Source organism: Pogona vitticeps, chromosome 4 (assembly GCF_051106095.1).
Source record: "Pogona vitticeps strain Pit_001003342236 chromosome 4, PviZW2.1, whole genome shotgun sequence".
In the NCBI taxonomy this organism is placed as follows: Eukaryota; Metazoa; Chordata; class Lepidosauria; order Squamata; family Agamidae; genus Pogona; species Pogona vitticeps.
Genome location: NC_135786.1, coordinates 73,938,629 through 73,964,322, shown reverse-complemented (window position 1 = coordinate 73,964,322; position 25,694 = coordinate 73,938,629). Strand labels below are relative to the sequence as shown.

Below are 25,694 nucleotides of genomic sequence, written 5' to 3'. Positions count from 1 at the left end.
CCTTATCATGGCTGCTTTTGCTGTGGGTTTCCTGCTTTGGCAAAGAATTGGACTCAGTAACACTTGGGATCCCTTTCCATCTTACAGTTCTACAGTATGACTGTACAAATAATAATAATAATAATAATAATAATAATAATAATAATAATAATAATAATAATAATAATAATAATAATAATAATAATAATAATAATAATAATAATAATAATAATAATAATAATTTATTGTCATTGTAAGTATATACACAGTATACCCATACAACGAAATTCACAGATCAACAACTTTGGGTAGCAACTGTAAGTAGAGATGGGCTATTCGTATTCGTATTCCTGAGATACAGATAAGAATTGCAGCACCACAGGTGCCATGATGGTCCATTCCTCCCCCCCCCCAAACCAGCTGGTCTGCTTGCCATTTGCCATGTAGCGCTTGGCTCCGTCATCATTGTTGTTGTTGTTGTTGTGCTAATCGCGGAAAGAGCTCGGCCAACTCTTCCTTGCCTCCCTGCGCAGCTGACCACTTTGGCATAGAGGCGAAATGAGGAGTCTCCCCATTCAGCCGATGAGTGGCTAGGAAGAGCCAGCTGGGCTTCTTCAGTGATTGACACAATGATGACAATGGAGCTGAGCACTCCACAGCAAATGGTGAGTGGACTGGGCAGTTCTGGGAGGAGGGAATGGGCCTTTGTGGCACTGCGATTGGTTTAAGTCCCTTATCTCTCCTTGATTTGTATTCGCATCCCCAGGGATACGAAGACCAATAGTCCATCTCTAATTATGAGCATATTTTTAAAGCCATTTCACTGAAAATCCAAAGAGCCTCGTGGCGCAGTGGTTAAAACGCTGTACTGCAGCTAAAGCTGTGCTCACGACCTGGGGTTCAAATCCCAGGTAGCCGGCTCACGGTTGACTCAGCCTTCCATCCTTCCGAGGTCGGTAAAATGAGTACCCAGCTTGCTGGGGGGGGGGCAATGTGTAGCCTGTATAATTAAAAATTGTAAACCGCCTGGAGAGTGCTTGTAGCGCTATGGGGCGGTATATAAGTCCAATAAATAAATAAATAAATAAATATAAATATATCATCATCATCTTAGAACTGGCAGAGCTGGCATGGATCCCTGTCAAGGAGGCATGATTGGAAATCAAACTCCCAATCTCTGGCTCCACAACTAGATATCTGAACCATTGAGCTATTCAGCAGTCCTTGTGATTGTTGCTTATCCCTCTGTCTTGCACTCTGCATGCCATTAGTGTCTTTTCCACCACATACAGTAAATTTTGGAAATGTTAGAAAAAAGCTTGAAAACAGGTTAAGTTTTATTGGTGATATCTTCACTGGTCTGGGGCTTTCTGAACATTTAGAGCAGTAGTTCCCAAATGTTCTTGAACTAAAACTCCCAGAAGCTGTGCTGGCCAGGATTTCTGGGAATTGTAGTCCAAGAACATCTGGAGACTCAAGGTTAGGAACCATTGACTTAGAGTGTTATTAGGAAAAGTCCACATGTTAGCCATGTGTGCAAACTGTAAATGTGAAGACAAGCAGAATAAATGTTAATTAACCAACTATACCTTAACCACCTATAACCGGTCCCATTAGAAAGCATATATTGATTTGCTGTGGGGTTCTTGTCTACTACATGGAGAGACAGCCGTGCAATTTCATGCAAACTATTTTGTTTCTAATTTTCTGTAATTCTCACTAAGTCAGATAGACTCATGTTAACCACTTCAATAAATTAATTTGAGTAAGCAACACTGCAACATAGATGTAATTGATCTTTATCTTCAAAGGACAGATGGTTAACTGAGATTACTCTTGTTTCAGTAGAGAGTAGATTTTCCTACCCAGAATCTATACCTTGCTCTGGATGATAAGGTCAACGTTGTTTAAATATATATTGTCTTTGGAAGGCCATTATAAAAGGCTGGAACAATGTATATTTCCCATTGGGGCAGACCTTTTCTGCCTGTGCAGAAAAGATGCTTGTAGGCTGGCCTCAGGTTGGAGGCAAATTACAGTGTTAAGTGATGGTGGCTGATGCACAAGAGACTGATCAGGCACTGACTGCAAAACTGAAGCCAGAGATTTTTTTTCCCCAATGGAAATGGCAAGGGTGAGAAAATGTGATCACTTGTTCAGCAAGCTCTCTTGGACTTCAGCCATTTGTTCTAGAGTGCAGAAGGATGGACAGGGTCAGTAATTTTAAAATGATGTCCAGAGCTACTTCCACTATTTCTTGTGCTGTCAAGATGGCACAGGAAACCAAGCACTAATGACTCTTCTCCATGGATCAGGACTTGAGATCGATAACACATTAGATTTCTTAATTTTCATGGGACTTCAGAACCATGGGACTTCATCCTAGTACAAATTTGACTCTCTCTCTTTCCTTAATTCCTGTAGTAATGCCAAAGCCAGTGTAAGTATTCAGCAGAATCTGGCAAAGCACCAAGAGGCTGTACAACTCCCTGTTCTTAACACTCGCAAAGGGCCAAAACTTATAAACATAGTGCCAGCACATTAACACTGAACTGTTAAGAAGTCCTAGTTTGCTAAACTTGAATTGATATACAATTTAATTTGCTCATCCATTCATTAATTAATCTGTTAAATTGCTGGGGTTTAAAATACCACTTAAAAAAGGGGGAAGGTGATATTCTAGTGACCTAATGTTCTAATTGTATTCTCTTATTGCAGTGAGAAACAGGACAAATAGTACCATTTGGTATTTTAACTATCATAATAATGACTTGGAATTTCTGGTGAAAGTTTAATGAATTAAACTAACAAATAGATTTTAATGAATTGTTTCCAAGCTCTGCAAAGGGCAGATCTATGCTACAAGCCTAGCTCAGTTTTATACTGGTTTTCATGTCATGGCTTACTATAAAGACTCTGGGGACTTTTCTTTGGCAAGTGGAGAGATTGCTGTGTTAAAGATCGCTACCTGCATTCACAGCCTGAAAGCTCCCATGTTTCTCTGGAAAGAGAGAGGATACCTATTAGATCAATCTGTTTTTGTTGTGTAGATACATGGTAAGAGGAAGAAGACAGAGAGAGGCATTTGTGGTGGATGTTCTTTGGTTGCATATTCCTTCTACTTAAAAGAATGTCTTATAAGCCAATAAAAGAGTGCCAGAGGCATCTCTCCTTCATCCAGTGATGTTTTTTATCAGTGAGTTAGTGAGGTTTTGATTTTGCACCATGACCGTAGTTTTGCACTGTGTGCCATAGTCCCAGAGGGCTCTTTTCTATAGAAGAATACTCTGCCTCTCTCTTGCACTGGAGAACATCACTATAGGTACTCAGAAACATGGGCAGCCATTCCTGTGGTAGCAAATTCAGTGGCTGCTGCTGAATTCTGGCAGTGAAAGCAGAGGCAGCAATAAAAAGGATGATGCTGGGGTCTCCACTAGATTCCTGGCAGACTCCAATGTGTCCCCCAACAATGTGATACTGCTCACCTTTGCTTTATATATACTTGTGTGCTGCCAAGTCGATTCCAACTTATTGTATTTCCAGGATTTTCTAGGTAGAGAATACTCAGAAGTATTTACCATTCGTTTCTACTGTGCAGCCTGCCCAAGGCTACACAGGCTGGCTCTTCTCCCAGGAGGCACAGTGGGGAATCAAACTCCCATCCACTGGCTCTGCAGCTACATACCTTACTCACTGAGCCAGCCAGCCATCAGACAGGCTAATTTTACTTCTTGAGACCTTCCTTGTTATAATATCTTGCCCAACCCACTGCACAATTGGATTAGCTCTGGAAATTGTTGCACACAGTTGTGTGTCATCCGAACAGATGTTACCCTGGCAGAGCCTATACAATTGGTGTCAATGTGAATGACTGAGCAGTTAGATAACCAGTAAATATCCGACCCAACTTCTACATGGAGGTAATTTCTTTCACAACATGTGGTGCGTGTGGGGATATGTGGTGGTGTTGTCTCTAAGTTGTACCATTATTACTTCTGTGGTGTCTTTTCCAATCAGTGATGTTCCATGAATAAATTATTAGCATTTAATAATTTATTCATCATTGGTGTTTTATACTGCTATTCAATTATATTCTCCGGGCAGTTTTTTTTCAATTTACCATGAAGTCCATTCGATTTCAGCTAGAAAATCACAATGGGGACAAAAGGACTTAATACTCTTTGTGCTCCGCAAGGCTAAACTTGTTAAAATATGTTCAAATGCAGTTATCTCCCACCCTTGGTCTGAAGAAGAAACAATCCATAAAATATTCTACCAAATTTTAAAAAAAAATTAAAACAGGAGGAAAAGACACATTTCCCTCTGCTTTTGTTTGCTTGCTTTTTGTTTCAAGTTGACAAGCATTTTCCAAGCAAGTTGGTTTGGAGCCAGTGGCTTCTGCAATGATGTGGCAGGACTGACAGCCAGAGTAGTCCTTCTGATTAAACCAAGTCCCTGATACACAGTCTTGTGCTGTCAAGTGCTCATGCGATATTGCACAGGCGGCCAGCCATATCTTCAGCCATGATGATAGACTGGACAGCACTCTTGTCAGATCAATTATGTACAAGGCCCATCTTCCCTGTAGTTCCCCCAATTTTTCCTCCTGACGGTTCACCTTGGGCACAACCTTCTGTTCTCACAGAGACAAAACTGCAGACAATAGCAAACCTAAGGTTCTTTTTTCCCCTCACAAGAACATGAGACAAAGTAACCCTTTCCTGTCACATTTCTCCCTACAGTTCAGACAAATGTGGTTTCCTCCCTTGGAATGATTTGGGCAAAGGTTTGAAATGTATCGCAAGGAAAATAGTATGCTCTCTCTTGTCTGTTTGTTCAGCACCTCTGTGTATGCGCCAGTAATGATGCATAAATGTGTCTGACAGCAGGCTCCTCCACCCTGACTGCCATCTGGAAGTTTTGCAGGTAGTTCCTCCACTAGAACCGTGTAAAAGACATTTTTATTTGTGAACTATTTCCGAAGTCTCCTTTAATGCAAATTGTTCAGGGTGATTTACAATAACTAAATCAGTTTGAAAGTCTATATACTGCTCCCCATTTTGAAAGCAGGAAAGAGGGCCAAACTAGTTGATACAGTTAGCACGCATTTAAAAGAAGTGCTCCACAAGTAGGAAAAGAGATCACTTTGTCACCTCTTTATCTCAAATTTTTTGTATTTTGTGACAAGTCATTAAAGGAGAAACACAGTCCGTTGGCAAATCACAATATCATTCTAGAAACTATGTGACAAAAAGATGATGATCAGTTTGACCATCCATGGACCATCTTCATACTATTCTGTAACAAAACCTGGCCTAGTGTGATCAGCTACTTGGGTCAAGATGATAACATACTGTGACAACATCATGATGATCATGAGAGCCACAATGTTTCCTGGTGGCTCTGATAAGATGTCATCAGCTGTCGGGTGTTGAAATCTTCCAGGACCAACAGCCTGAAAGTTCTTACAAATGAGAGCATTTCTACCCAGTAAGGGGTGGAGACAGATGGAGAAATGAGTGAACAGTAGAGATGGGCAGAAGGGTGAACATCAACAGAATTTTATCTCACATATCTAGCCCCTTCTTAGAAGAACGTGGTATGTTCTGTGTCTGTGTTCTAAAGGCTAATTTGTCTGGCAATGACTGAGTCTCTCTGGAGGTGGTCTTCTAGAACTGAAAAGATCCCCTCCTTAATTACCACTCATCCCTTAAGATTGAGGCAGGTATGCATGAAAGGAGTGGCTTGGGCTGCAACAGGCTCCCCACTCTTGTTTCACACCCTTGTTCAAATGCTGTTCGCATCCAAATTGGCAACTCTTTGGGAGGGAGGGACTGAGACTCTGATTGTTCCCCTTTTCTGGCAGTATACTGTAATTCATTTCCTCTTTATCACATCTCAAGGTGATATCATCTTTGGCTTCCAAACATCTGGCATCCTGCTGTGTCTTGTTCTCTCTCTCTCTCTCTCTCTCGCATAACACTGCACAACTATGTTTCCATACCAGGCAGTGCATAGGATTTTCCTTTAAATGCCACACCCACATTCCTTGTGTTTTCTCTTACTTTTTCTTGCCTCTGTGCTGTATTGGCATAAACCCACTCTGTATATCACACCCTTCTGCCTCAAAGGGAAAAGTAGTAGCTGGTGCAGATGCAAGTGGTTTGGGTTCATAAGGAGCACACAATAGATCAATGGATCATCTCTGTACCCAAAACGCCTGAACCTTGTGGCCTATTCATCCTCATTGTTCTTCATAGTTCATGGGAGTAGACAAGAAGAAATAGCAGCCTTGAAGAACCAGTCTTCAGTTTGCTTTATTTTATTTGATGTTGGGAGAAGAAGAATACCTGAAGGGGTTTGCTTGTTTGTTTATTGTGAGAGAAACCAAGTTCTTAATTATGTAGAGCACACTTGCAAGGAATCTGGGCAACAGTGTTTGATTTCCCAAAGGACAAGTGTCTGGAATGGAATGGGGATGGATAAAGCCTTTCTTTGCATCTGTCTTGTAAGTAACTGCCATTTTGTACACGCACATGCAAAGAGCTTTGAGGAGTTAATTTTAGATTGCAGTTCCCAGAATCCATTCTATTGGTTGTAGCCTGCAAAGCAATCTTTTCAAGCTTGGGTGTGGGTAGCGGGGTAGGTTAAGGCTACTCTTGCTCAGTAGGATTCTTTGCCACTGAAAAGATCTTTGTGAGTATTCCTGGACAGAACAGTGCAAGGCCGAAAGCCCAGTTTCCAGGCCAAAAATGCAGTTCTCACTTTGGTTCTGCAGGAGGAATTGGGCCAGAAAAAAGGCTGTGTTAGAATCTTGCTTGCTCTAAATGCTTCAATATTATTTGTGTTTGAGTTTAATGAATATCACAAGGTCTGGCCAATGCCATTGATACTGGGAAATAAATTTGTATAAATATCCTAGGAGAAGGAGTTATTTCACAAGTTCAACACTTGTGCTATAAAGCATCTCTCTCTCTCTGTCTCAGTCTCTGTGTTTGGTATGGAGCGTGAAATGGTGTAATCTGAAGATATAAACCTGGCCCAACACTGTCCCTCAATGTGCTGGTTCTCGTCCTGTAACTGTGGTTTAACTGGAGGCAGTTAGAAATGGTGAAGGATGAGGATGAATAGAGAGTAGCAGAAATAACATAATCCTCAGCAGAGAAGCAGGTATGGTGGTGTGGAAGCTGAATGAAAGAACAAAGGAGACAATCACTCAGCTCAGTGAGATGCTAATAGCCTTTAAGGAGCAGTGCTCTGCTGTCATTGCAAGGGAGCAAGAACCAGGTAGAATCAAACTAATTGGCTCCATCTAATGTTGATTTCTAAAAGCATCAGCCATCCCACTCCCAAGTAAAACCACTAAGTCCAGGATCTAAAATTGTCTATACACACCTGCTCATGCAATGGTATCACTCAAATGAGTACCTTTTCATCCATCTGTCCCTAAACTGGTGGAAATAGCCAGGCACAGTGTAATGTTATGTTTTGATGGAATTAATTTCTCATGCACCTCCCACATGTGATAAAAAAACCAGTAGCTTTTAAAGAGACTAATGAAATCAAACACAACAGCACCAACCCCACTATATCATGGGAGAATAATCACAACTGGTGTCATGAGATGTTGGTTTGTACACCTCTTTGTATACAAGATGCATCCAGCCAGTGCATTAGGAAATGATTAGTCAATCATTTGTTGGTGCAATTCAGAAATGATTAGTCACATCATTTGTTTTACTTATACCTTTTCATTGTTCTTTATTTACTTACTTACTTACTTACTTACTTACTTACTTACTTACTTACTTACTTATTTTATTTTATTTTATTTTATTTTATTTAATTTATACCCCGCCTATCTGGTCCTAGGACCACTCTAGGTGGCTTGAAATGTGGATTGCTGTTGGGATCAGTGGCTGAACATGAAAGCAGAAAATTTTCAATCTTGGATGAACTCACTTCACTAATGAATAGACATTACAGTAGGATCTTAAGTTCAGGAAGGGCAGAGCTAAATAATATGAGCCTACATTAACCACTATGCGGAACTTCTCCTTTAATTTCTTGACAGGTTTGGGCTAAACCTGATAGAATTGTTAAATCAAATTTTGTGCATGACAATAAGTAATTGTCAGGATCAGTACTATAAAGAGAAGCAAAGCTTGAATGTATACAGCTGAGGCGATTGGAACAGCTGTGAATGTAATTGGTCATCTATAGGATTGGTCATCTATGGGATAAAACTAGCAGACCAAGCATACACAATCTGTGGGTTGTTGGTGGTGATGCTGGTTGGAGAAGAGTCGTCTTGTTCCTGTGCTGGAGAATCCTGGAGGAAGCTGTGTCTACGTGCTTGGTATTGAAGAGGAACTCTGGCTACCTGGATGGAACGTATGGTATACGACTACTGAACTTATTTACTGGACATTGACTCTGATATATGCACTAAACTCTGTGTAAACTATTGTGCATTACTTTGGAACTGAGAACAAAGACTTAGCTGTAAATATACCTGTATATTCTGTAAATAATACACTATCTGCTATCAACACTACTCTGGTGCTTGGTGTATTCATCATCTCAGGGAAAATCTTTTGGTTATTGCCCCCTGGTGTATACCTGTACTACCACTACTCTGTCATTTCTGATTCAGCAAATTGTGGAAGGCAGCACCTCACTGGCAGTAGGAAGCTCCAGTGTGGATATGTTGCAACCCTTCATCATATTTGTCTTCATTTGGTAGGTTGGTCCCTATGGTGGATCTCTCTCCAAATCTACCTGGCAGCATCAGAAATGAGCTTACTGGATGAGAGAAGGCAGGAGGAGAATCAATCAAGATGAAGAAGAAGGACAAGGGTTAACTTGTTTTCCCAAGGAGGGAGGTTGGGTTGAGTGGGCTGTAAAAGAGAAATCCTTTGTATCAGGGAGAGCAGGGTCCGATGTGGGAAAGTTGGCATGCACGATTAAGGTAACCTCAAGATGAAGTCTGTGCAGTTTAACAAGTTGTTGTATTTCAATAAATATTTTACGTTTATGTTTCAAATTTAAAACCACTTGGGCTGTTACGATTTCGGCTTAAGGTAAAGGAAAGGGCAGTTTAAAGGTGATTTGCCTGCTTAGGGCTGGTCACAGTCTCCCTACTGGCTGAATACAGTATTGCAAATGCAGCCCTATCACCATCAATATACTATATGGCTATTACCCTACAAATCGAAAGCCAGTGTAATATAGTGGATAAAGTGTCAGACTAGAACTCAGGAGGCCGTGAAAGCTTGGGGTGGCAATGGTAGAAACAGTCCTAAAACATCTCACATATTTTAGAAGCCCTGCTAGGGTTGCCATAAGTCAGATGGCACATAAGACATACATCATCCAAATATATGGTGAGAAAAAAATGAAGAAATCTGTTCCCTGCCCCCGAATGCATGTTAGAATAACGTATGACTTGGGTTTGAAAAGGCTGAAGTATAATGATCTATCTGTGAACAGACTGTGTAAGTAAAAAAATTCATAGATGGGGGGGGGTATGCTTCATCCCTGCTCAGATCATGGGCTTCTACTGATTTTGGCCATGGGAAAAATGTGGTGGAGTACAGGGGAATGAAAAATTACATGGAAAAATTTTCAACATGTCTCCATGATCTGCCTCATGGACTGAGAAATCATGAACTGTACTTTGGGGGAATTTACCTCCTAAAATTTTTGAGTCGGCTATCCTCTCTGGGGGTACAGTGGATTGGGTTGAATAGAGTCACTTAAGATTAGATAGAGTTCTGGAATGCCATTTAGTGCAATACTTACATCCAAATGGCATGTGCACCTCAAGTGACTCTTTTTTTGGCCTTAAAAGCAACAACAAATATCCTCCTTCTCTCTCCCCCTCTTTCTGGAAGGAAGATCTTCATTTTTTTCAATTATTTTCTATATGGTATAGCGCATCAGCTCTGTCTTAATAAGACTTTAGAAAATAAACAACATTTGCTTGCTTCTTCTGCCTCTCCATAGAGAAATAGAGGAAATGTTTACTTAAGCCACTTAATGATATTGGGAAATTGAAAGCAGAAGGGAAATTTAAAGCCACAAGCTCCACTTTGGTTTGATTCTGGTGATTGCACAAACTGGAAATGAACCAAACTGGAGCTATGCTACATGCACCAAAAAAAGAGTAGCCACTGACAGGCACTCAGAAAGGTGCTTTGCTCTAGCAATTATGTCATTTGATTGCAAGCAAAAGTAGTGAACCAGCCTGTCCTTGCAGTGGACCAAACAGCAGGACAAACCACCTCTCTGAGCACACCCTGAATTTACTGTAGTCTAAGCAACAATCATGATGTGACTGCCCTATCCAAAAGTTTTCACTACTTGAAGACCTTTCTGTTCTTGTTGTTGCTTCTGAAGGGAAAACTCTGAATGTGCCTAGGTCTTCCCAATTAATCAGAAACTACCTTGGGTGTGGGTGGAGGTGGAGAGGGAGAGCAAGCAAAAGCTTTCATACAGCTGGCTATTATTCATTGCTATTAGATATCTGATAGTCAAGCATCATTGTGGAAAGATGAAATTAAAATTGAATTTCAAAGCAGAATAGCATTTTGGAGAGCCAATTTCAATGATTTCAACAGGCAACATTCCTTTGCTGCTACAGCCTGTTTTCTAGTACTAGCACTCACTCATCTGCTACCTCCTTATTGGACTAAGAGGCACAATGGCCCACGACTGGACAGGTCAGCATTTTTTATTTCTTTTTCCTCTCCTTAATGAAAAGCACATGTGTCTAGTAAATCTTGCCTTTCTTCTTATTAAACCAGTCAGTGTTCATTATTGAGGTCTGGGCCTAGCTGGGCAGGAATCAATAAGATGATCCTTTTAATCACTCGACTAATCAACTCGCTATTTCTTTCTTCCTTCACACTGCAGTAGTCACTGAAATATAGAGATTTATCTGCCTCTGTATACCTATAAATCACACATATTCATGCTTGCAAACAGACAGATGTTCACCAATGTGCCAGTTTTAATTGTCATTTCTAATGCGCCCAGGAGATCCTAAAAGTGAAATAGAAAATATTCTTTCTGTAGATCAGGCCCACTAGATTCCCTCATCATTAGGTTTGCTGACTAAGATGGATGGAAGTTGCCCAGAGATGGGAAATGTTTTGGACTACAGCTCCCAGAATCCCATTGACCAACTTTGGGTCCCCATATGTTCTTGGACTAAAACTCCCATGAGTCCTTACTACTAGCTGTTCTGACCAGGATTTCTGGGAGTTGCAGCCCAAGAATATCTGAAAAACCAAGATTGGGAACCAGTGCCATAGAGAGCATGGCCACTGCCATGCTAAATGCAGAATTCTGGGAGTGTGGTCCAGAAAGCAGTGCTTCTCATTCCCAGCTTCCATTCGATAAAAACCTGGTTGCAGGATTCTGGGAGCTTTGATAAAAAAAAAAGACAGTGCTTTCCCTTTCTGAGCTACCATTCAGAAACATCTGGGAGACAATATTAGTTCACCTAGGCCACTGGGTTCCAGGATACCATTTAAAGATTGAAGGAGTTATTTTGCTTCTATGGCGTTCCAGGCAGGAGGACTAATCTCAGGATGAGCAGCGCTGGAGAAATATAATCATTGAGTTTGGAGGGAGGAGGGGGGTTACTTGTGAGCACGGTTGCAGGAGCCTTGGCAGAAATGTTGCAGCGATTGGGAAGGGAGAGGAACTTCCTATAATTCTCAGATGCCGCATCAGCAGTGTGGGGCCTCAAACAATTCCCCACATTCTGTCTGTGCTGCAGTATGCAGACCTTAGCAAGAATGGTAGCAACTGCTGGATCTGCTGGGTACCGTTGTGTTGCAAAAATGGGCTGTGCCCACCCCCTCCCCTCCCCTCCCCATCCCAGGCCAGGTTCAGCCAGCTTTTACCTGGATTCTGAGTCCATCTATCCACATCTGCCCTTCTGTTTCTACAATCAGTTGGCCCAGGAGAAATTCCAGTGCTTCTCCCCATAACATCAAAAGAGCTTTGCCCCTGTTCTTAGGTCCCCCCCCCTCCGCCCGACCCCCAAATGCTGCTGGCCTGACTGCCTTACCTTGATGTAAATGAAAGAAACATGCCTTCCCCTTTAACACCTGGCCTGGCTTCACATTTTAATCATATGCACATTTGAACAGTCATTCAAGTAGCCAAAGCATTTAGTATGTGGTGTTTGGAAGGTTAACCATGAAAGGAAGCAGTCCTTGAGCTGAACAAAGCTTTCCACCTGTAATTCAGAACAACTCTGGCCCTCTGAAGGTTCTCCACTACAACCCCATAATTATTGGGAGGTGTAACCCGAAACATCTGGAAGACCAAAGCTTCTCCACCCCTGTCTAAGAGAACAAGACAGTCTGGGTGGTTAAGAAGCTTCAGAATTGGAGGGAATGAAGACCACTGGAAATAATGGCAAGAGAAGGATAATATTGTGGCAAATTTTAGTGGAGAAAGAGGTTTTAATTTTTTTATTTATATTATTTATATGCCGCCTGTCTCTCCATAGGGGACCTAAGGCAGCTCACAGCAGATAAAACAACAGATTTAAAAACACTATATAAATATCACATTTAAAAAGCAATTAAATATGCAGTATATTAAGATTTTTAAAAAATCAAGTTTAAAGGCATTTAAAACCATTTACAAATCTGTAAGTTCAAAACCAGCATTGCTGAGACAACTTACTGCTTAAAAGCCTGTCTGCCGAGGAAGGTTATTTGCCTGACAATGAAGGGACAAGAGGGAAGGGCCAAGCTGGCTTCTCAGGGCAGCGCATTCCAAAGCCTGGGAGCAGCCACTGAGAAGGTCCTCTCTCATGTCCTCACCAAGCACATTTACGAAGGTGGTGGAACTGAGAGAAGGGCCTCCCCAGGAGACCTTAAAAGCTATGAAGGCTCATATGAGGTGATGTGATCCTTCAAATAGCCTAGACTCAAGCCATGTAGGGCTTTATAGGTAAGAACCAGCATTATGAATTGGGCCCACAAACAGACTGGCAGCCAGTGAAGCTTTTATAATGAAGGCATTACAGGAAAGAATGAAGATAGGGGTGGAAAAAGAGTTTGATTTGTGTAGTCTGAGCACGCAGGGTGTTTTGAGTGATTTTTCACTGCTGAGTTGCAAACAGAGGTGATAGGGCTACCAAGGAGTTAAGGTTAGGACAGAGGGAAGATGACTATAATCAAGGCAGAAGATAAAGCTGACCATGAACTGGAGTTTTAGGTGAGAGAACTGCTGTATATTTTCTGTATGTTACAGCACATACTGAATACTGTAATATTGCTTGGTCAGAAAGATGGCTTTAGAGAAGACAGAGAGCATGAATTTAAGATGTGCCAAGTAAGCAAAACTGTTTCATTTGCTCCAAAGTCATCCAGGAGGCCAAAAGCAAGAACAGCAATGTCAAAGAGAACAACGGCTGGAGATTAGTGGCGATGCTGCAAAGTCTTGCGTAGAAAGCCGACTGCAAAGTGGACAGAAGTGGCAAGGTAGTGAAGAGGGCACAAACTTTTTAGAAAGCTACAATGTAAGTGGACTAGTCGCAGAAGGACCTACAGTACAGTGCTGATTCTCAGCCTGTGGGGCTTGCTCCCACCTCAACCCCAGATGGCCTGTCAAGATTTCAGGAGGAGTATGTGTTGTCATATGCAATATAATGCATTTTTATTTGAAAAAATGGAGGAAAAATAAATCATTCTTGTTGCTGTCTTAGTCATGTGCTTTATTGTATCACGCTATGAGCCATATGGGAGAGTACAGTACCTCTCCTTTTGTCTCTGAAGCTGACTGTAGTGTTGCGTTCTTTGTGTCTTCATGATATCACTGAGCACCCTCCTGAAGGTGTCCCTCACAACCAACACTCTTCTGGCATCAAATGCTAACCTTTTTTGCCCCAGTGGTGGTGATAGCTTGGATACACTTGAGTCTTTCCATGCCTCTCCCAGCCACAGTCGCAGTACTTCACATTCCAAATAAGATTTTTAGGTGAGACAGGTTTGAAGAGAGGCATGAAATTTTACCAGAAAAAGCCATGGTTAAGAAAGTTTGTGAATTGAATATATAGAGTTTTTAGGAACTGAGGCACCATGTCTATACATTTAAAGGTTCTCCTTCTTTCTGGTGTACTTGGATTTGATGGTATTGCTATCGCAATCACCAACAAGCCAGATAGACCAAGATGTTCTCAGTAAACATCTCCAGTTGTTTCAGTTTCTTGCTCAAGAATGCAGATTTATCATTTCTGAAGCAAGCATGCATGGTGTTTGTTTTGCCAATGTATTGTGGTTGGTATCCTTGTCCCTTGCATGCAGTGACATAATGTGATGCGGTTCCTATGTGCTCCCCTAGTGGGCTGTATGCTCTCACTCCCCTGGAGGGCCTAGAGGAGACTGCAGCTCCTGGGTCCCATAAAGGCACAGACATTGTAGGACAATTGGCAGGTGGAGGTGAGGGGGCGGGGAAGACGATGCCATACACCTGGACAAGAGGATGAAGGCTCGGTCCAAGGGAGAGCAGTCAGGGATAAAGCAGGAGGAGGGAGAAGAAGAAGGGGGGGGTTACATGGAGGAGTTGTCAGACTTGGGCGGCAAGGAATGGGGCAAGTCTTGGACTCTCTCTTGTGTCTTAGGGGCATGGACTTAGGTCTGGGTGGTGGTCCCAGTGGCCAAAAGAAGAGGCCACAGAATAAATTCTCCCATGTTCTGCTCCCTGGTATCACCAATCCCAGCAATGGCCCCATGGAGACCTTGGCCTCCAGTAGAGTACCTGGCCTCCACCCAACTCAGTGGTGGCATTGGAGTCACAAGCACTACAAAGAGCACCTGTAACTATGTTGAAGACCTGACATCATCTACAGGCTGTGAACCACCTTGCCCCAAAGATTGGAAGAGATTGAACCAATTAGTGGTAGAAACTCGTCTCCTGGGTGGAGTGTGGGAATGAGGTGCTGTTGGTGTCCATCAGTATATTGTACCTGGCTTCCCTACTCTAATAATTAAAATCTAGTTGAGGTAGTTCTGGCAGCCTGGAATTCATGGAGATCTTGACCGGCAGCAGTGCTCACACATAAATTAGATGTTTTTTTGTTTAATATAGTAGGTCTTGACTGTCACAGTTTTCTTTAAAAGTAACTATATTCCCAGGAAACAAGCAGTTCTTGGAATAAGAAGGGTGTCATCCAGGGCTGATGATTCATGGTTTGAGGACAACTGTTACTGATACTCTTCACAAATCTGGAGGTGATTGAAAGTTATCACCAATTGCTGGCTGATGGCTCTGGCGAGACATTCTGAGTTTGGTTTTGTTAGCTTTCCATGCCTTTCATTCAAACCATTACAAATTGGCAGTGCACCTCCACCATCTAAGGAATTTGCCATTGGCCTCTTTCGGAATGTTTTTGTACTGGTTTGTCCACAAGAAGGAGCTATGCAAGTGCCCATTGCTGTATCTTCCAGCTGTATTTAGTGCACTCCGTTGAAAAGAAAGATACTGTATATAAATTATATACTTTCTTGAAGGCTTTCACTGCTGGGATCCAATGGTCGTTGTAGGTTTTTTGGGCTGTTTGACCATGTTCTGGAGGTTTTTCTTCCTAACGTTGCGCCAGTCTCTGTGGCCGGCATCTTCAGAGGACTGGAGTTAGAATGTCTGTGTTCTGGTGTAGTGTGTGTATAGTTAGAACACAGACAGAGTTCTAACTCCTGTCCTCTGAAGATGCCAGCCACAGAGACTGGTGAAATGTTAGGAAGAAAAACCTCCAGAACTTGGCCAAACAGCCTGAAAAACTTACAGCAACTATATGCTTTCTCTTTCTGTCTCTCTGTGGCCAGAATCCTGTAACTTTTTGCCTGCCAGTGTTCAGTCCATCAGCATACATTTCAGCAGGGCCTATAAGGATATCAAGTCCCATCCCCTGCTCAATGCAGTAATCTAAATCAAAGCTCCTAGCTGTCTAACTTTCTCTTGAATGCCTCCAGAACTGGAGTGCTTACCACCTCTCAAGGTAATTAGCCCATTGTCATACTGCCTGAATAATTAGGAAGTTTTCCCAGTACTCAATTGAAATCTGGCCTCTTGTAACTTCAGCCCATTATTATGTGTCCTGCACTGTGGGATGTTTGAGAAGAAGTTGGCGTAGGCATTTTCTGTGTACTGAATAATAACTGTCTGCGGTCAAATCAATTCTGCCTTTGGGTGACCCTTTCCAGGGTTTTTAAACTAGAGAGTATTCAGAAATGGCTTGTGATTCCCTTCTTCTGTGTGTGTGTGTGTGTGTGTGTGTGTGTGTGTGTGTGTGTGTGTGTGTGTGTGTGTGTGTGTGTGTGTGTGTGTGTGTGTGTGTGTTTTAGGACCGCTTGCTCGAAGACAGCTACACACACTGGCACTTCTCCTCAGAGGTACAGTGGGGTGCTGCAGCCAGGTACCCAACTGACTGAGCTATCCAACCTGCTGCTATGTAACTGGCAGAAGATAAAAAGCAGCCATGCTTTAAAATCTGTGTAATGATTCTTGGTCAACAACACTGAAAAGAAAACAGATGAAAAAGTCTCATTCTACTCAGTGTGCAAAATTGGGATGCAATGAGTCAGGGGGGAAAAAGAATTTGAATTCAAAGGTTTAATATAGTAATTTAGCTAAACACTGCAAGGATAAACAGAGTAGGAATAGGCAAAACCAAAAATATGTGGTATTTAATTGGAGTTTCAATTTTTTACATGTTTCAGTTCAGATTACCCTCATCTGAGAAACGAGCAGAGGCCAACAAGAGTTGAGTGGAAAAACGCCAGTTTTAAAATTTGTGGCTGAATAGTTTATAGCCAGCAGGGGCTGTATTTTCTCAGCATTTCAAAAAATACACTGGAAAGGGAGCACTGTTTTTCAAATCTTCCTTAGTTTTAGAACTCAATACATTTTTAGCTACTTGGTGTTTGCCAACTTCTTTTTCACAGTGTCCCACAGGTTTGCTGATTACCTCTTTACTACATTTTGAGACCTAATTACTGTACAAGTGTTGTTCTTATTTGTACCTCTGATAATAATATAGTAATCATGTGGCATCAAATCAATTCAGACTTATGACAACCCTTTTCAGGATTTTCCAGATAGAGAATACTCAGAAGTGGTTTACCATTCCCTTCTTCTGGAGGCATCCTGGGACTGTGCAGCTTGCCCAAGGCCACACAGGCTGGCTCTACTTATAGGAGGCATAGTGGGGCATCACACTCCCAATGTCTGGCTCTAGATACCTATACCTAAATCACTGAGCTATACACTGAATATATCACTATGCTATTGAAGTAGACAATAGTCAAAAGACATTTGGTTTTCCATATTTGTACTGTGGTAGATGATAATACCTCTTCGTAAGTATTGTAAGTTCAACCATCAGTGTTTAGGTTAGTTACAGTGCAAAATCTTTCCTTTGTCTACCTTTTTTTGTCCAGCTTTCTGTATCCCAATTTTTTGTTGTCTTTGATTCCAGAGCCATCACTGTTTCTCTTTTCCTTCAAGCACACATGATAGAAAGAAGAAGTTGGCAGTTAGGGAATGGGATTTTTGGAATTCAAGGACTCTCAGTACCATAATTTGGCAGGAACACCCCCAGGCTGAATTATGGGACTGGGAGTGTTCAAATGCGTAGAAGTTAGAGCAGCACCCTTACCTTGGTGTTCCCACACCACTTCTTTCAGCCATTAGAAGAGTGCATTGTTCTAATGGGAGTCACAAGGGCTACCTGTGACTTGCAAAGATTCATGGGAAAACAAGGTCTGATGGAGACAGCCTCCATTTAGAGTGTATGAACGCAGCTTCCATCAGAATGTGATTGCTTCCATATAGAGAGCATGGAGACAGCATCCATTAGAACTCATTCACCCCATGAACCTTTGTGAGTCTCAGGGAATCTTCACAGTGCAGAGGGCAGTTCCCTAATTATTGGAAAATCAGGTGGAGGTTGGAGGGTTTGCTCCAACTCCTACTGGTTTGTGGGCTCCCGTTTTGATCATGTGGCCCTGAGGGTCCTGCTGAATTATGGGACTGGGAGTCCTTGAATTCCAAAATCCCCATCCCTATTGGCAATGACACTGAGAATGTACAAAATGCATCTCCTGACCGCTAAATAATTGTGGTCCTGCCTAGTCCATGCATGGAGGCTGGCAATGGGATGACCCCTCCACTGCACCAGAGCCCTGTAACAAATGGTGACTCTATTAGATGTTTAATTCTACCCATTTCTGCTGGTGGTATAACCCTGCAGGCTAATTTTTTCTATTGCTGTAAGTAGGGAAATCTGTGGAAAGGGTCTGTGCTTTTAAAGTTTTTCTTCTGGGAGAGAGCTGGGGAGGGAAGGAGCTTGTGTTTCTCTGGGAGGAAGCCTTACATCCTTATCACTTTGATTTAGGCAAAAAGAATATTGCTACCAGTGTTCAAGGGGAGCAATGAAAGGGCAAATGTATTGTGATTGTATTACGTATTTGTACCAACCTTTTTAAAAAAAGTTTAGGACTTTAAAAGTTTTTCTTTGGAAATATTTATTTTTGTGTCTTGGACTTTAAAACAAACAAACAAAAAAAACGAAAACAAAAACCCCAAAACCCAAAAGGGGACTCTGAGAAAGAGCAATGTCCTTCTTTTTGGATTAAAGAAATGTTGGAGGGCTTTTATGGCAAGGAACCCCTGCTCTGATGCCCGGCTAGTGCATGGAACTCCAGGGACACAAATTTATATGGTATCCACTTTAGGCTATGTTTATGCTATTGTTGGTGTTATTGTTGCCTGATTTAAATGTTCAAATCTTTGCAAAGTTATTTGTATTTGCTGCGATCCTTTAAAAAGATAGCCCCTTAGAACAAAGAGAGAGTAGATGAAAGGAAACCCTAAGCACTCCAATGTTTTCCGCCTGTCTTCTTCCTGTTTCTTGGACACATAAGAAATATTCAGGGAAAGGAAGCAAAATGTACCAACCACCTGAAGTATTGCTGTAACACTTCATAAATGGAGAGGGAATAGATTTAATAATTTCATTATGACGCATGCTTGAATGAGAATTACTCGCATGAGTGAGAACTGCAGGCATATGTACAAATGCCAAACTCATGTATGCTGTGGAAACGTATATTTGTTGTTTAGTCATTAAGTCATGTCTGACTCTTCGTTACTCCTATGGACCAGAGCACGCCAGGCCCTCCTGTCTTCCACTGCCTCCCGGAGTTGGGTCAAAGCCCCTTCATGGATTGCTGCCTTGTCGTGGCGCAGGGGCTTGAGTAACTCAGAGAAGCTATGGGTTATGCTGTGCAGGGACACCCAAGACGGACAGGTCATAGTGGAGAGTTCTGACTAAACACAATCCATCTGGATCAGGAACTGGCAAGCCACTCCAGTATCCTTGCCAAGAAAACCCCATGAACAGAAACAAAAGGCTAAAAAACATATATTGTGAACTACTAAATTCTAGTTTATTCTGAGAGAAAGGTAGATTTGCCAAGTACTTCTTACTGCATGTTGAATGATCCAATTCCCACTGCCCCCAGCCCTTGAGGGCAGAATAGAGATAAAAGATGAAAAAGTTCAAACTAGTAGGGCATCATTCTTTGAACATCTTTCATCTGTGCCTCTTGTTATATAACAGTATGATGTGTTTACTCAGACTTGCAACCTGACACCAGCCCGTTCTTTCTCAAACAGAGGTTTTTCTCATAAAATCCACTCAGGCCCTTCTTCTCAAGTTCTTCATACACTTTTCACAAGAAAAAAGAAATCATTCATATCTAACAAAGAGAGTCTCGGATTCTTTAGATATTTTCCATTATAAGCTTTTGGCACCATTATGAGTTTCAGCTCGGGTTACGTTCCTGATCCCCCTTCTTTCATCTGGTAAAAATGGATTATTTCATTATTAGCGTGGAACCGTTACTGATCACAGAGATCAGGTCTGTGTATGAACAATTCCTTTCCTGGCATATTAATGAAAATCCCAGAAATGCTATAAACTCTTGTTGTGAATTCACTATGATAACTATTTTCCCCAAATGCTTGCTTGCATGAACAAAACTGGTTCAGTGTGAATGATATGCTGCAGAGAAATGACCATCTTCTATGTTTATGGGATATCTAAGACTGTTAAGCTGAAAGTTAACATAGGTTGACTTGTTTCACACTGACATCATAAGCAAACAAATTTTGCGGAGAAATGGGCAATGTTATTTTTTTGGATTGCAATTCTCAAAAAGCTTCAGTTGTTCATCATACTGATTTTTAAAAGCATGAATCTTCTCTTCTGTGTTTTTTGTGGCAAGTGGAGTGCATTTATGTGAAGGAGCTGGGAATGAGACTTTTTCATCTGGGGACATAGTCAGTGAAGACCCCATACTACAACTTCGAAGGCTTTGAAGAGTAGTTTAAAATTGGAATTAAATGGAAATAGAGAACATGGTAACAATCTCAGTTGTAGCAGAGAATATGGATTCAATTCGTATTCGTTTAGTCGTTTAGTCGTGTCCGACTCTTCGTGACCCCATGGCTCAGAGCACGCCAGGCCCTCCTATCTTCCACTGCCTCCCGGAGTTGTGTCAAATATGGATTCAATGGGAATCCATATATATATATTGGAGGGGGAACTACATACAGAGGGAGGGAGGGAGAACTACATACAGAATCACAATGTCTTCAACTATCATTATATATTAAAACTTTCTAGAACCAAGATCAGCATCTGATTTTAAAGAAGCATACTTACTTGATATCTGGCATAGAACTATTGCCTCTGAGCCAGTTGTAGAGGCCCTGACTGGTCTTTCTCACTTCCATCCAAAACTGAAAGCATGTGCTTCCATTCCGTGCACAAGGCCCATTAAGCAGCAAGACCTTCTAAATATGTCTCCTGAAGAGACAGTACAGCACAAGTAACTTTTCCGTTTAGGGAAGGAGAGTTATATCTGAAGAGTCCAAGAGGAAAATACAACATTTATTTATTTATTTATTTATTTATTTATTTATTTATTTATTTATTTATTTATTTATTTATTTATTTATTTATTTATTTATTTATTTATTTATTTATTTATTTATTTATTTATGCATACATACATACATACATACATACATACATACATACATACATACATACATACATACATACATACATACATACATACATACATACATACATACATACATAGCTCACCTTTCTCCTTAAAAAAGACCACATGCAGGTCTTTTAAAAGCTAAAACACAGTAAGTATATAAATAGTTAAAAAGAATCAAACAAATGTTATCTTTTTAAAAGCAATAAGAGACTGAATGGTCAGAAAGAAAAAAGCAAGCTGTTGCATGTTATTCCTATTGTTAACAAAGGTTAGAAGAGATGTGATATGCATCGTCTAAAGATGGGACACACAATTTAAAGAGGAACCTTAAGGGCTTCACATTCCAGCAGATGGGGGAAGAGGGAAGTCCTGGATTGAACAGGGAAGTCCTGGATTGATTCCTTCTCTGTGCATTTGTTTTCATTTTGGAAGAAAACCAGTTAATTAATGCTGGGTTCTAAGGAATTTTGAATGTTAAATCTTATATATGATCAGAACTTCCAGAGGGGTAATCATCTTAGTTTGATGCAGTGGGGGGAACAGTGTTACACAGGAGGTGCAAGTGTAACATGTAGAATGGGTAAAAAACCTAGTCTAAAACAGCAGTTCTTATCCTTTTCTTTACTATGGATTCTCTTGAAATATACATTGTTTCTGTGGACCACCAAGACTTAACTCAAGATTTCAAACCCTAAAGTGCATCAAATATTTATTTAAAGTTTCTCATGAAGGGTCTCATAGATAGAAATTCCTTGCTATAATGATGACATTTTAAAAGATAGCTAGAAGAAGCTTGATTTTGCTTTAAACACGATGCACCCTCATCAACAGCATCAGTTCTTTTATATTTCAGATTCAGCCAGCAATCCATTCTGAGGCTCAGCCAAAATGTATGGTTATAAAATTCACTGCAATAATATCTAAAAGTCAGTTTACCTGACAATAACCAAACAGGCTTATTAGCAGAAATTGAAGAGGAAAGGCCATCACAAAATCAGTTTGACCACTCACTCACACTGACACTGACAGACTCCGACTCTCTCTTTCTGTGGCTTCTGACTGTTCGCATAGTAAAAGAAATGTCATGTTCCGTCTCTCAGCCATTCTGCGTCATTCACTTGCATATTCTCACCCTGTGTGGAAATATCAAACTGTTATTTTGCTACAGTATTAAGCAGTTATTTTCATAACTGATTTTTACTTTTGTTTTTAAAACAGCTGGTAGGTTAGAAAAGCGGATTTTTGCACAAACAAAGGAAATTAAGATTTCCTTCCTTCCTTGTTTCCTTCCTTAACTGCAAAAGATCATAACCTTCAAGCCTTCTTGGACCCCCTTGTGGTCTACGAAAAAGGACAAAAAATAGTTTCCTGACTGTAGCATTAACTATAACGAAGTAAAGAAAGTTGAAAACAGATACAAGCAGGTTCTTTGGGACTTGAGGGAAGTAGAAGAACAAAAAAGAAAAAAGCTCAAAGACAGTCCCATTCATTGTTTTATGGGTCTGTACTAATAGGAAACGAACAGGAAACCTGAATTCTCAGCAAGCCTGGTCCTGCCATTAAGCAGAATGAAGTAGGATTTCTGTGTCATAAGTGTATTGGTGCGATTTCAGTCTCAAGCACCAAAATAATTTGGTTGGACTTGGGTTCTAAACACTTTGGCTTACAATATGTATGCGTGCCATTTTCTGTTCTTCCCCAGGCATCAAAATGTCATGGGCTGGCTATGATCGTCTGATAAGTGCATTAACATTCACAGTTTATATGTCATAAAGAACATATAAGTGTATCACTAATGATTGTGTAGTAATGATATTTGCTCCATTAAGTATGGGGCTGCCCTAATTATGCCCAAATTAGGGACATGCTCAATAGGATAAGGACAATTTGTATTAAAGTAGTAAGAACATTTCACATGGGTAAGCTCACATATTTTGCTACTTCCCTCCATTAGCACACTTCAATTAACCCTCAAATAACCTCTAGTAAGAGATGAAACCAATTCAATATACAATTAAATCTGAATTCTTCCTTTATCAAATTGAATTATAGTTTAGATGAATGAGTAACATCTTAGTGAGATATATGCTTTTCCAGACCCTTTCTTCACTGTGGAAAAGTGATCCCAAATCGCACTAACGTGTTCCCAAAAGGGCAGAGACTATTTAAGCTATATAAATGCTACCCTCTTATAGAAAAATCACTCCACATAAATGTTTCATGTCTCTCCTTGGTGATGCGCAGGCCCCAAACATTTAGCTGTGAGGGTGTTTATATTTGTGGAACTCTCTTGAACATTTGCTGTGGATTTCAAACAGCTGCTACACTGAAGCGCTGGGAATAGTAAGATCATGAATATTCAGGTGTAGCGAGTGGAGTGAACAGCCGTTAATAGAATAAACGCCTAAACAGTTGTGTAAGGCTTATTAAGACCTATTGGGGCTCAGATAATAAATTCCCAGCCTGACATGTTGCAACAAAATGTAGCTGAAACATTTTGGACTGTTCTTCAGAAATTAAAGGGCAAGAAAAAAAATGTTAGTTCTGTATGACAACACAATGGAGCACCTGAATTTCTTGGCACTACCTTTAGATATGGCAGATATGATAGTTCATCCTTACTTTAAACCGATGCCGCTGTCTACTCTGTAAAGGGAGTAAGGGACGTCTGGTTTATGTACAGTCTTGAATGGATGCTAGTCTTTGCATGACCACATTTGCTAGATCCCTTGCAGGTTTCTTGGATTTTATAATTTCAGCAGTATATTTCGTATGGAAAGAGAAGTGCAGTTGCCATGCTACGAGGAAAAAGATCAAGATCTACTGAAGGAATCACCTCAGTGTATGGCCTCTCTTAAATTCTTCTAGAGCAAATCCTGCATTTTTTACCTCCCACCCCTTTTTCTGCCTCCCACAGATATTACCTAGAAACCAGCAAAGCTTAGATATATTAGTCTGATACTGTAAGCTGATTTCAGCAAATCATATGAGAAAGGCTGCAACAGCATCAGAAAATTGGGTGACACTTTCTGTACCAAAGCCTATCATAATTTTATGGGCCTATTTAATTGCTTTTAAATAGTGTTTGGTAGCTGGCTTGAGAGCTTGAAAACAGCACTATTAGTGATGACAATACCACCATCTCCTACACTCCCACTAGTACAACTCAACTGGAGAAGGGGACTAGTCTGCCTTAATGCCTGAAGGCATTTGCAGGCTCTACGTTGTCATACCTGTAACAGGGAGCCATGCTTTTCTAAAAGGAGAAAATATGTGCCATGGAACTTTGTGCGTGGAAGCATATATGATGAAATCTTTAAAAAATAATTTTCAAATAGAGCCTTAACTGAGACTGTGTTGACCTTTCTTTGATTTCGATTTCAAAAGGAGTTATTTCAGGTGGGAATATTTCCTAAAGAACAATTTGGGCAACTATTCGCCACTCTTGTTCATTGTCAATACTTAGCCTGACACATGACTCAGATGGGGTGATTCCAGCCAATCAGAGATCATGTAGTAAATGTGATGGCATTGTGCCCATATGTAATCAGCAGGATTTGAAGCATGTCATGGATATAAACTGAGAGTGAGTGTTGTGTTTCCTGGACCAGTAATAGTGATTTGTAGCCAACTGCAGGCTATGTGGCTAACACAACTAATACTACACAATTAATTGGATTTGGCTGGATGATATCATTAATAATGACCAATTAATAAATGGACACTGTACACACACACACACACACACACACACACACACACACACACACACACACACACACACTTATTTATATAACAATTAAAATTGTTTTATTCCTAATGTCAAGTGGTAGACACTGAAGGTGTGGAAACATATGGACAAATAGATTCAGTTTTACAATTATACAAATAAAATAATTTTAATCACAATTATAAAAATTGCTTTACAACTAATCACTACCACCATACCGAAAAATGCTATAAGCATTAAAAGGCTTTTCAGGAAAGAAACAAAAATAAGGTGGGTTTTTTTGTTTTGTTTTGTTTTTGTTTTGGCTTTAACCACAGCTGAAATTATCAAACCATGCCTACTCATCGCAAACTAGGGAGGATTTATTTAGAGTCATGCTTGTTAGACTGCTATCTCTGGATTTTTTTTCCAGCTAAGGCTGATGTTCAGATTTCAGTGAAACTTAAGATTTCATTTTTACTTCCTTCAATAGAATGATACACAAAGTTTGCATAAAATAATATACCAGTTTAAACAAACCTTAGATGTTTAGCAGATTGAAGTTTTGGTGCTGCTTAGCTGTAAGTATTCCTTACAGTGACCTGGATGGGGTTACTGTGCTGTATCTGCAGGGTGGTTAATAGCTGTAATACAACTGGAATTTTATCTGTCATGTTGCATTACGTTCTGCTATACGGCTTGGATCAGCCACATAGTATCATGCAACATTAAAAGACCACCATACAATGAAACATCCCCCGCATGTCAAATCTAAAGGCAAACACAATCATATTTGATCAGTTACTGCTGTCTGTACTGATAAACAGCATCTATATGTAAGATGTAAGTTGACGTTTTTCAGCAGCAACAATAATACTGCTTGAAATCCTGTTGCCAAAGGT

General features: G+C 40.7%; 1 protein-coding gene and 1 long non-coding RNA gene across 7 annotated transcripts in view; one reads left to right on the top strand and one right to left on the bottom strand.

Moving 5' to 3' along the window:
• Positions 1-25,694, bottom strand: part of NFIA (nuclear factor I A) — a 558,292-nt gene that overhangs the window by 459,770 nt on the left and 72,828 nt on the right. The window lies entirely within an intron of this gene.
• LOC144589070 (uncharacterized) lies at positions 1,105-25,144 on the top strand. The gene is made up of 2 exons (XR_013544957.1): positions 1,105-8,378; positions 8,726-25,144. It is a non-coding gene; the product is annotated as an uncharacterized LOC144589070 (long non-coding RNA).